Source organism: Amblyomma americanum, chromosome 5, assembly GCF_052857255.1.
Source record: "Amblyomma americanum isolate KBUSLIRL-KWMA chromosome 5, ASM5285725v1, whole genome shotgun sequence".
NCBI classification, from domain to species: Eukaryota; Metazoa; Arthropoda; class Arachnida; order Ixodida; family Ixodidae; genus Amblyomma; species Amblyomma americanum.
The window spans coordinates 150366780-150379350 of record NC_135501.1 but is presented as its reverse complement, the minus strand read 5'-3'; positions in this window follow the sequence as shown (position 1 = coordinate 150379350).

Genomic DNA, 12571 nt, shown 5'->3' with positions numbered 1-12571 from the left:
AGAGACACCATGTGTTTATTCAGGCAAAACATTTGATCTCTTCAAGTTTTGAAGTTTTTGCTAAGTGTAGTTTTGGCCCCGAGTTTTGGTCTGGCGGGATGAGTGGGTTCTGAGAGCACTTGCTTTTGTCGGGTGTGGTTTGGCAACTGTGATCCCTTTTGGCTAGCATTGCAGAGAATTTCCCGAAACGGCCATCTGACGAGGGGAAACGATGCCGAGCTTCGGCACTGAAGGTCATCCGAAGACTCCTAGAGAGCATCTGGTTCCTGGCACGCCCAGTCAGCCGAGCTACGTGCGAGCAGTTCATCTTCCGGGCGCAATATCTGGCGGCGGGGGTGCTGTTGTGCTCGCGCTTCCTTGCCGCTGTTGAGTTCTTCGAATTTGGACATGGGGAGGATTCCCTGAGGACCACCGCGAGGGTGGGTGAGCACTCTGGGGGAGACGTGGCTGGAATGCGGGAAGCAGCGACGGTAATAGCGTCCCCACGTGTTCTTTCCGGTCCTCAGACGACGAAATGCAAGATCAGTGTTGCCCTCTTCAGTCACGCTGGGGTTGAACAATTGCCCGAGTGCCACGCCTTCGACAAAGGTTCCGCGTTCCGGTCATGAGTAGATCCTTCAACCCCAGCTGGGAGACAGCCTGCATTCCTGTGTCACGCAGGCGCCTTCCGGCTCCACATGGGCGCGGTCCGGACAAGGGCGCGCCCACCTGGAGGCCGCGTGGACGTGACCGGGTCCTGTTCCCTTTCCCTCGACCGAGCTGCGAGAGAACATCAGGACCGCCTGCCGTGGGTGGTACCATCAGTGCCATCGTGTGATTGGACATCATTCTTCGAACTGTATTCCCCAGCTAGGCATCTGGGGAATACGAAGAGTATTTAGCGAGCTGCTGGTTTGGTACCAGAAGAGAGCCCCCCTCTTGAGAGGTACCCTTTGCTGGGAGAGACTCCCGACTGCTAAAACCTCCCTTTACTGAGAGGCACTCTCAGTTGCCCTTACTTGTACATTATGTAGATAGTCTTTGTATAAAGTTTTCCGAGTTTTCTTCCTCCGATCGTCCTCGTCTCTTCTCCGGCCCAGTCATACTACCTGAATCCCAACAACTGGTGGCAGCGATGGGATGTTGCTGCCTGAATCCCAGCAGCGCCAACAGCGTCAACGTCTTTTTGCTTCAGCGCCACCTGGCTCGTGACCAACCATTGACTGCCGCCTGACACGGTGCACAGTTAGCTCACAATGCGGTGGGCAGGTACTGATGACGCCACAAGGTAACGAAACCTAGGTCGCCCACTTACCTTCTTCCTTGGTTGCTTCTCTGGGGATTTTTCTCTCACGGTTAACGAAGCCGCCGACGTCGCCGGATTTTCTGCGACACGAGCTCCTTAGCGCTATCGCGTCAAGATGAGTTGTACCTCCCGCTTATCTAAGGGTAAGCTCCGTGTAGTTTCGCGTTCTCTCAACAGAAGGCAAGCTCTAAAAGGTAGTGACATTACAGACTGAGTTCTAGGCTTTCTACAACTGACATCATCATCATCAGTCTGACTACAACCAACTGACATCATCATCATCAGTCTGACTACACCCACTGCCGGGCGAAGGCATCGCCCATGTCTGTCCAATTAGCCCGGTCCTTTGCCAGCTGCGCCCACCGTATCCCTGCGAACTTCTTAATCTCATCCGCCCACCTAACCTTCTGCCGCCCCCTGCTGCGCTTGCCTTCTCTTGGAATCCACTCCGTTACCCTTAAGGACAAGCGGTTGTCTTCCCTTCGCATCACATGCCCTGCCCAAACCCATTTCTTGATTTCGACTACGAGTTCATTAAACAGCGTTTGTTCCCTCGCCCACTCTCCCCGCTTCAGCTCTTAACGTTACACATATCATTCTTCTTTCCATGGCTCGCTGCGTTGTCTTTAAGTTGAACGATTTTCATTAGCCTCGACGTGTCTGCCCCGCAGGTGAGCACCGCTAAGATACAGCTGTACCACAGTGAGGGATATTGCTAAACTGCTATTCATGATGTGAGTGAACCTGCCATATGCGCTCCACCCCATTCTTATCCTTCTAGTTATTTCCCTCTCATGACCCGGATTAGCTGTCGCTACCTGCACTAAGTAGACTTATTCCTTTACCACTTCCAGCCCTTCGTTTTCAAATGTGAACTGCTGTTCCCTTGCTAGGCTGTTGAACTTCACTTTGCTTTTCTCCAAGTTAATTTTTAGACCCACCGTTTTGCACTGCCTGTCTAAATCACTGATCATGCTTTGCAATTCATCTCGTGACTCAGCAACTGACACTGATAACTGACACTTTACTTCAAGGCCGACATTGCGAAATGTTGCTTCAATAATGCTGTGAGAATTTTACGTTCTGTGCAGCGAAAAAAATACAGTGCTGCATTAGTTGCACAACTGCACGTATTCTTGCAAATTCAAGGGGCCAATGAAGTCAATGGCCACTTGTCCCAAACAGCGATTGGATTTCAGCCGGTAGTTTCAGAAAGTGACAACGGCCAGATACAAAACACGCTTTAATTTCGGGCACGCAACTGACTTTGTGCAAGGGTAGCAAGACATTAGTACAATACAATTGTGCAGATATCAGAAGCTAATGCAAAGCAGTAGGACTCGGGTACTTTTGTGCGTATTTTCAACTCTGTATTAGTGATGCAGAAGCGAAGGTTCCTGGACATCCGCCACCATGATGTACTTCCTCACATGCAACCAGCAATCGTCATTCAGTTCGTCCAGCTGCATCTGGCCGTCACGGCGGGCGCAGCATTCGACCCTGTGCTTAACGACGCAGGCCGCCCTCAAGAAGCCATTCATGTCGGTGATGGTGTACAACGCCCGCCTTATCATTGCTTTAGCTTCGTCACACTTCACAGCAGCCCTATCTGCTACCATTTCTGCGAGCTTCGGATGATCGGACACAAACTCCAGGGCACGCGCGCAATGGCTTGTCATGTCGCCCAGCACGAATCTGGTTGACCGGTTGAGGAGGCTGGAGTTGCGCCTCGTTACCTCCTGCACTGTAAAGTGTTCTTCTTTGGCTTCATCACAATAGGGCACGTGGACTCGATTGAGGTTGTAACTACCAGTGACGACTGGTGCCAGGTGCTGCAAGAAGCCAAGATTAGTGTTGTTTTCACAATCTACTTTCACGTGATGGAGATATGCACCACGCACTGCGAATTCAGCGAGTAACGCACAGTCGGCATTGGAAAAATCAAAGCCTACCAGGGTTACAGCGTTGAGGTTGGCGTTCAACGAAACTGCTTCGACAACTGAACTTTGGGCTTTCGAAAGAATCGAATTCGCTTCATTGTGACTATATCCCACCAACCGGAGCCAAAGCTCTTTAAGATTGGCAGCTCCTGATATGAACGCAGAGAGGTAGGAGTGAACTTCCTGCATATATCCTGAATCTATCATGAAGAAGGCTGACCTAATGTGCCCGCAGGACCCGAGGATCTCTAACGTAGCGCAAGGGTCGCCGTTCCCGCGAAATGTATCCCAAGATACGGCCGTAACTTCCGGGCAGACGGGAATATCCCCGAGTGTGATGTAATCCACATAGTGGTTCTTGATGACCACCTTTTGCGAGAGACCACACTCTCGAATCGTCCCGCAAATTTCCTTCAGGTCACATGCCAAGGGAAGGTTGAGAACGGTGACTCGAGTGAGGCTGGTATTGTGCATCAAGGCACGGAAAAAAGCGTGGCAGTCTGCATCTTGCAACTCGAGAAAGTCGACGGTCAGCGACTCAAGGACTGAGTTGTTTTTCAAAGCAGGCAGCCATGAAATCACTGTTTTTTGCTGGTTGCCTCTCACCAAACTGGCACATAGTGCTAATTGGTCTTCCAGCGGCTCCATCGGACAAGTCAAGCTCAGCTCCCTTAGGGTTCTGTTCCGGGCGACCACTTGAGCGAAAATATCAATATCTTCAGCTCCAAGGTACCATGTCACAACAGTCAATTCCTCTAACATTGTCATTGTAGAGATGGCACTGACAAGGTTTCGCAAAATGGCTGTCTCTGATGCAAATCGTGATCTGAGAGCAAGAGACTTGATCGTCGGATTGTTCTGCAAGTAATCGGCAAAACAATCCAGCCGGAAGACGCCTTTCGAAACTGAGAGGCTAGTCACGGTGTTGCTCCGGCTGAGCTGTGCGATGAATTCCATAGCTGCTTTCTCATTCAATTCCAAGTGTGCCACGTCAATGGTTACTAGCCTGGCAGCCGCGCAGCCGAGAGGAAATGTTCTGACAAACAAATAGTCATATCTCATGGGCCATTTTAGAAAGAGAAGCTCTTCGATCTGCGTCATTCTCTTGATGAGTTGGAGCACCCGTTCATGAATGCACTCTTCCTCCTTGCTGACAACTGCTTCGCAGCAGAGGATGAGCAACTTTTTCACACCGTGGCTGCGTGTCAGGGCCTCTGCCAGGAGCTCACATCTGGCGACGTTGCAGGTCAGCTCGACACACACGAGGCATCTATGGTGCGTGAACAGCCTATGCAGGAGATGAATAGCAACGCGTGCGGAATGCAGCATTTGCAAGTGGTGTTCATGCGGAAAGGGTTCGAGCGCCACCAGTCGCACGTCGCCAAAGTTGACTTCATCCTCCCGCAGTTGGAGGCCCAAGTGGCACAGGACGGCGTTGAAGGCTTCCAGGCGCCCCAGCAACTGGCAGACGGATCTCTGGCCACTACGAGTGCAAGAGATACACAGCTCAGAGGGAAGAACCTGGACTGTACTCCGCTTAACGACCATGCCTGGAACTTGAGTCTCTTTCCGTGGCGTCTTTTCCAAGGCAGGCAGATAGCTCGTGACACGGAGCTGCACAAAAAAAAAAGAAATATTCTTGTCACGCAGATTGATGATGATCATTATGAATTTTTTTTATGGCGAATGGCCCCTGTGAGCAAACAGCGCCATGGCACAAGGTTTATTCTTCAAGTCAAGGTGGGATCAAAGAACCATTTCCCAAGCATTTCTCTCTAAAGCCGAGGACCAGGCAGGGCAAAGCTTGTACCCATGGTATCACCGGTGGGCGCCCGGTGGCACTGGGGATCGAACCCCGCAACTCCCGCATCCATCCGAGGCGGATGCACAAACCGCTAGGCCACCACTGCGGTCGTCACGCAGATTGGCATACTCAGATCCCCAGCTTTCTTAACGTGCCCTCTTAGTATTTCAATCAATATATCCTACGAGAACCCCAAGAGCGAGGCGTGTAATCGCAGTCACACTGAAGAAGTGGTTTCTTAACATGATGGCTAACTGCAACGTTGATCAGTCAGTTGAAGCCCACACAGGTTTAATGTGTCTTGCCTTGTCGTGCGCGCTTGTCTCGCGTTGATCAAAACCTGTTTGTCTATAAAAAAACATTTATCTGTTATTTACTTATACTTTGTAGGTTCGCAATGACATCGATTAAGGCGCATATAAAAAGATATGAAATTGCAAAAACAGCTGAACTCTTTCCCTACTGCAACCACTGGCCACAGCTAGACCACTAACGATATATGCGAACACGAATTTCAGAGGCTTTAGCGCCGTTTCTGAACATGTTACTCAATCAATCAGTTTATTTTGTATTAAAAAACACTCTGCAAGTTCAGGTCTACCAAAGCCTGGCAAGCAGCGAAAATTCGCGTGCAGTGCTTTATATATACATAAAAAAGGAAAAATAAGTAAATAACAAAAAGCAAACAAAAAGTAAAACAAACAACAGAGTTTAACTCGCCAATATTGCCAGTTAATTCGAAAAATAGCCGGATGCTTCAAACACTCTAAAAACCGACAGTATGTCAACACCTACAGGAGATTAGAAGAAGAGGACAATGTGACCATAAAGGGGTTAACGAGACGAGAAAGGCGAGAAATTGCTGCATAGCAAAACTTCTAACGTAAAATTCATAGTCAGGTGAAAACAGATGAGCGCAGTGGTTCCTTTAGTTTATAATTCCTATTTAGACACGATGCACTTGAAGGCAGCGCAGTTAATAATGCAGGCACATATATAGAAACTTAAGTTTTTTTACCATAACGAGTGGGACAGCGCGGAATGGTATTCCTATTTTGCGGCCTGGGGCATATACTGGGAATCTACTGAACTTTATGCACAGTTGACCGCAAATCTTTCAGCAAAACTGTTTCAAATATAAGAGAAATAAATTTTGGGGGTCTTAGAAGACAAAAAGAACAGCACAATCCTTTGAAGGCTGTAACTCATAAGCACTCTTTTTTTGTACGATTGAGCGCAAGATGGAGTTGTCTTTCTTGCCAATTAAGTGCACAGTGCCCGTAAACTGTTTTGCCATATCTTAAAATAATATAACTCAGGGCGTGTATGATAGTTTTTCTAGCGAAAAATTCCATATAGTATCTAACACTCAACAAAAGACAGGAAACAGCCCGTAATTTCTGACAGACATTAAGGTGAGAATTCATGGTAAACCACTATCAAACACTAAACCAAGATATTTTACACGGAAAGCACAAACCAGCGGTGCACAAGAGCACGGGGCACAGTCACATGTATGTAAAAGTACACAACGGCCCAGCGTCCCTTTCTTTAATGGGTTACAGAAGGATATCAGCTGAGTTTTGGATACCTTAATAGCGTGACCCGCTGACAAACAAGTGACTGTTGGTGCTCTTGGAAACAACGACGCTAAGTGCGTGTGCGTTCATAAAGCCCCAGGTTGTAGAGAACCTCTCTGCGCTCCACAGTTGTTTGTGGAGACATTCCCGTAACATTAGGCACAGGTGCCGGGTAATGACACAACCCGGCACGCCCACAAGCTGGATCTACGTAGTCGTCGTCACCGTGGTACCATCGCGATGACTACCGAAGCAGCTCCATCCACGCCAACATTACCGACTGTCATTGTGGCCTGGCCCACTCTCGCGACTCGGGCACCTTTTGCGGCACCAACGACGTGGATATCGAGGACTGGACTCTCGCTTTCTGAGCGTCTCTGCAAGCATAAGCAAGTGGGACGCTACGCTCATGCTTGCGAATGTGAAATTAAAGCGAAAGCCTGTAAGCGCGCTATACTCGCGGTGTTGGTGTCCGTCCTGCTCACCTTGGCGCAGTGTCAGCTGCTACCCTTTCCCTCACCGGCACGCATCCTCCTCCCACCCCCAGCAGCAGGCGGCGCATGCGCACCTGCGCATAGCCATAGTGCCGTCAGTCGCGCTGCTCGCCTGAGTGGCAGCTGTGGCGCGCGGCGCACGCACAGTTGTCTAGCAACCGTGTAGCAACAGGCAGTCGAGGTGCCAGTAATCAGGAAGGCTTTCGCGATGCACACTTTAGGCCCACAAAGTGTCCCCGTAGTTTTTTTCTTACCTTGCCGGAACCGCACGCGAATGGTTCCGAAACCACCAAGATACTACATCCCATGCTAACAGAAGATCCGAGACTTGTTTGGGAAGGCCGTTGGACGGCAGCTCGCTGCTAAGAAATTCCTGCTAACGCCCAAACCTCTACGGAATCTTACCTTTCCTGTATTCAGGATGTCTTGGCCCTGTGCCGAAAAGCTGATCAAGAAATGTCCGAGGCAGATAAGGTGCGGCACATACTAAAAGCAATTGCTGACGACGCCTTCAACCCTCTCCTCTGTAAGGACTGCTCCACGGTTGATTCCGTGCTACAGGTGTGCCGGCGATTCGAGCAGGCCAAACACCACCGAACTGTGCACCGTTTTGGGCTTTTGTACTAAACACAGCTGCAAGTTCCTCGTGCGAGGATCTACAGAATTTATGGCAGCATTCTAGCACCAAGGACTAGGCTTGGATCGTGCGCTGTGAATTAGAGGCCCTGGCTCTCATTGCCCCGACACCGCCTTCCGCGGACAACACGATTCAGGTCGACGTTCGACAGAAGGTTGCAAACATTGGCGCTCTCTTTAGCCGCACAATGGAAAACCTGGGTTCGAGCCCCGTCCCTCCTGTGGTCGCTACGGCTACGCCCACCATCACCTTCATGGCCCGTTACCGCTACCGTAATCCTGCGGAGTGGCGTAGCCCTGACGTTCGGGCCATCTGGTTCACGTGCTCGCGGGCCGGTCACATCTCTCGTCACTGCGGTAGCCGTTGATACTCTCCTCCCCGTTCTTTCTCCTACGTTGACCGTCGTGCCAACTACGGACCCTGCCGCTTCTCGTCCGGCTGAGTCACCCCGCGCCGAGACCACACCGCCTGATGATGGGCCCAGCCGCTCACCCTCTCCGCAAACCCGCCGTTCCCGTTCCACCCTTCCTCGCCGCAGCTCCTCCCCATCTTCCGCCTAGCCGACGCAGCTCCCAGAGCTGACGCAGCATTGATGCCGCGGTCAAAAAATCCTGTTGTAACCAATGCTAGTCCCTGTTCTCTTTGCCGTCTTTGTGGATGATGTTCCTGTCCCAGCCTTCATTACCACTGGGGCTCAAGTATCCATCCGTCCTTAGCGCATCTTTTCGCCGCCGCCCCATGAAAGTGATGACCGCTCCCGCTTCGCAAACAGTTCGCGTCGCCGATGGCAGTACTGGAAAAGTTGGAAAATTGGTTTTTGGAGAAAGGAAATGGCGCAGTATCTGTGTCACATCTGGGCGGACACCTGAACCGCCGTAAGGGAAGGGATAAAGGAGGGACTGAGAAAAGGAAAAAAAAGGGTGCCGTAGTGGAGGGATCCGGAATAATTTCGACCACCTGGGATCTTTAACGTACTGACATCGCACAGCACACGGGCGCCTTTGTGTTTCGCCTCAATCGAAACGCGGGCGCAGCGGTTGGATTCGCACCAGGGTACTCCGGATACAGTACTGCTGCCGTTACTGGAATGTTCCGTTACTGGAATGTGTACTGCCCGAGTATCCTTTGCCGGACATAACATTCCGGTTCACTTCACTGTCCTTCACCAGTGCCCTCACGACGTGGTCCTCGCTCTGGGCTTCGTAACAGCCCACTACGCCCTTATCGACTCCTCTAGCGGCAGTCTTCGACTTGACTTGCCCGTATGTTCTGACGCCTTATCCAGCCTTACCCGCCTTTGCTCCTCGGACTGCACTTGCCTGCCCCCTGACTCTGCTGACTACCTCCCTATGCTGCCTTTTCCACCTCTTCCTGACGGAGACTACGTTGCTTGACCCATTACCGACGATGTTCTACACAGTAATGCCATTCTCCCGCACCTCGTTGTGCGCATCACCAGGCCTCGCAGCGGCTACTGTCAAATTTCTGTCGGCGAAGGGGACCATGAGACGATCGCTTTCGCCGGCCCAGACGGTCGCTACCAATTTAAACTAATCTCTTTGGCCTTTGTAACGCCCCTGCCACATTTGAACGCATGATGGACTTGCTGTTGCGCGGCTTTAAGTGGACAGCTTGTCTATGCTACTTGGACGATGTGAATGTTTTCTCGCCCACATTTTACAGCCACCTGCATCGATTTTCGTCCACCCTTGCGCTCTTACGCCACGCAGGCCTTCAGTTTAACTCAAAGAAAAGCAGTTTTGTTCACCACGAACTTAAAGATCTCGACCACTTGGTTAATGTTGCTGGCGTTCAGCCCCACCCCGCCAAAGTCCGTCCCGTCAGTGCATTTCCCACTTTCCGCTCGTTGAGTGACGTGCGCAGTTTCATCGGGCTGTGTTCCTATTTTCACCGTTTTGTCCCGAATTTCGCTGAAGTCGCCCGCCCTCTCACCAATCTGCTGAAGACGTTCCTTTCTATAGGGGCACTCAGCACGCTGACACTTTCTCAAGCCTAATTGCTGTCCTCCCCAACCCACCTGTTTTGGCTCACTTCGACCGTTCCGCCCCTATAGAACTCCGCACAGACGCCAGCGGCCACGGGATTGGCGCTATCGCTGATCAGCGGCAACGCGGCCACCACTGCGTGATCGCCTATGCCAGCCGCCCACTTTCTTCACCGGAGAATCACTCTATCACAGAGCGGGGGTGACTGGCCGTCGGTTGGGAAAAAGCGAAATTACGCCCTTACTTGTTTGGCCCACTGTTCACTGTTGTAACCGACCACCACGCTTTGTACTGGCTCTCTTCCCTCTAGGACTCTACTGGCCGCCTTGGGCGCTGAAAGCAAGAGCACATATTTCCTGTCGTGCAAAAATCCGGGCCGCTTCGTCACGATGCAGACTGCCTGTCCAGTAATCCCTTTGATCTTCCTTCCTCCAGAGACTGTGACGCCTGTCTTGTCTATATCTGCCTTCTCACACACTGCTGACAAACAGCGCCTGGATCTCACCTTACGCTCCATCATCGGCCGTCGCAACGCCGACCGCCCTGGCCCTTCCCTTGCCATGTTCGTCACTGAAGGGAGCACACTCTAGCGCCGTAGTATGCGCCCTGATGGCGCTGTGCTCTTGCTTATGATACCTCAGCACCTGCGTTCTAACGCCGTCGAATAATTCCACTATGCTCCGGCGGCTGGTCACCTTGGTGTACGCCCGCCTGCGTCGGAGTTCCTTCTGGCCTCGCCTCCACCGCTCTGTCCAACGCTATGTGGCCGCTTGCGAGCGCTGTTAACGCAGAAAGAAGCCCTCGGCTCTGCCTTCCGGCCACTTGCAGCCGATAGCCAACCCAGCCGAGCCGTTTTCTCGTGTTGGCCTTCACTTGCTTGGCCCGTTCCCAGTGTCCACACTGGGTAACAAATGGATCGCCGTCGCCACCGACTATGCCACGCGGTACGCGATCAGGCGCGCCCTCCCGACCAGCTGCGCTAGTGACGTAGCTGACTTCCTTCTACGCGACGTCCTCCTACACCACGGCACGCCCCGACAACGAACTACTCACCGACCGTGGCCGCTGCTTCATCTCCAGAGTGATTGACGAAATTCTTCATTCGTGCTCAGTTCGACCCTCAGACGACCGGCCTTACGGAACGTCTCAACAGCACGCTTACTGACATGCTCTCTATGTATGTTTCTGAAGATCACCTCATAACTCCTCTCGTCATGATACCACTGGGTACACGCCCTTCTAACTTCTTTTTGGACGAGAACCATTAATACCCTTCGATAAGTTACTGCGCGCCGCCGTCGACTCCTTCACTACTTATGCTCGTGATGCCATCGCCCGAGCCATCGCCACCAGCCAGATTGCTCGTCAGTGACTGTGTGCCTCTCAGGGGCCACAAAAACGCCGCTACGACAGTATCCACCGTGGTGTGCACTGTCCACCCGGCTCCCTTGTCCTCCTCTGGCTCTCGTCCCGTCGTGTGGGCTGGTGCGCAAAACTTGTGCCTCGTTACACGGGCCCTTACCGTGATTTACGCCAGATGACCGATGTGACATACGAGATTGCCCTGCTCCATCATAAGAGCCTCTCCGCTGCACCTTCTTCCAAATTCTGCGCGTTGCCCGCCTTAAGACATACCATTCCCACTCCACCTCGCCTTCACCGAGACAGTGACTTCGCCGCGGGGGTAGTGTTATCTGCTCAAAAAGAAGTGGCTATCGGTGCTCTTGGAGACGACGACGCTGTGTGTGTGTGAGCGTTCGCAATGCCCCAGGTCGTACAGTGCATCTCTACGCTGCACAAGTGCGTGTGGATGCCTTTTCGTAACAATATTGATAAGATTTAACAGTACAGTACACAACAAAGGTTAGGGACTTTCACCCGAAGGAAAAATACATCAATACACGGAAAAATATGTATACATGTTGGAGCACCGCAGAGTAACCAACCAGACCTCATTGAAGACAAAGAGCCTTCGTTAGTTATTTTGCATAAACCCCTAGAGCAGCAATAAACCTCGAAGATTGCTTGACATGTTTAAGCAATTCGCTCCATATGAGAGCACCGCTCAACTGTAACCACCTTTTCCCATGTACGTTGTGGCATACAGGTAAGTGAAAACTGTGCCTTGTTGCTGCCCTAGTTTTCATTTGTGGTAATGGAAACGTGTTCACCGAGAATGCTTCATTCGTTTGTGTGAACGAATCGTGTCACCGGTTCACATTAAAGCTTCCGAGCGCTTTGGCACAGGAGAGCCATTTATGTAAAGGATGAATAAGATGGGCCCGAGGACTGAGCCATGCGGTACACGTTTTAAGACAGAACTAGATAGGAAATCGTTTAGTGTCGTCAGTTGCTCGCGGTCTGACAAGTAACTTTTTAGCTGCTTATATATTTGACCTCTGAAACAATATGTGTAATATATTTGAACTCTGAAACTATATGCGCACAGCTTCTCAAAAAGAAATGCATAGGTGACAGCACCAAATGCTTTTTTGATCGCCAAGTAGACCACTATGGCAATATTAAGCTCCAGTGAAGCGCTCCCGCACGACTCCCGGGTGAACACCGTTCGCCCAGCCGCGGACCAGCGAAGCAGGGCGCGCCAGTCTTCGGGACGGCTTCATCGTGGTCCTCCTGTTATCGGACTGTCGCAGTGCCCTGTGAACAAATTGCGTTGTTTTGTTTCGTCTCTCTCGTTTGTTGCATGGTGCAGTTTAGGTACAAAATCTCTGTTATATTGTACTCCTCTGTTGTGTTACTCTGCATGTATTGCATTGTATTGTAGACCACCTAGTAAACGTACACGTCCTTACGGGTTAGTAAAA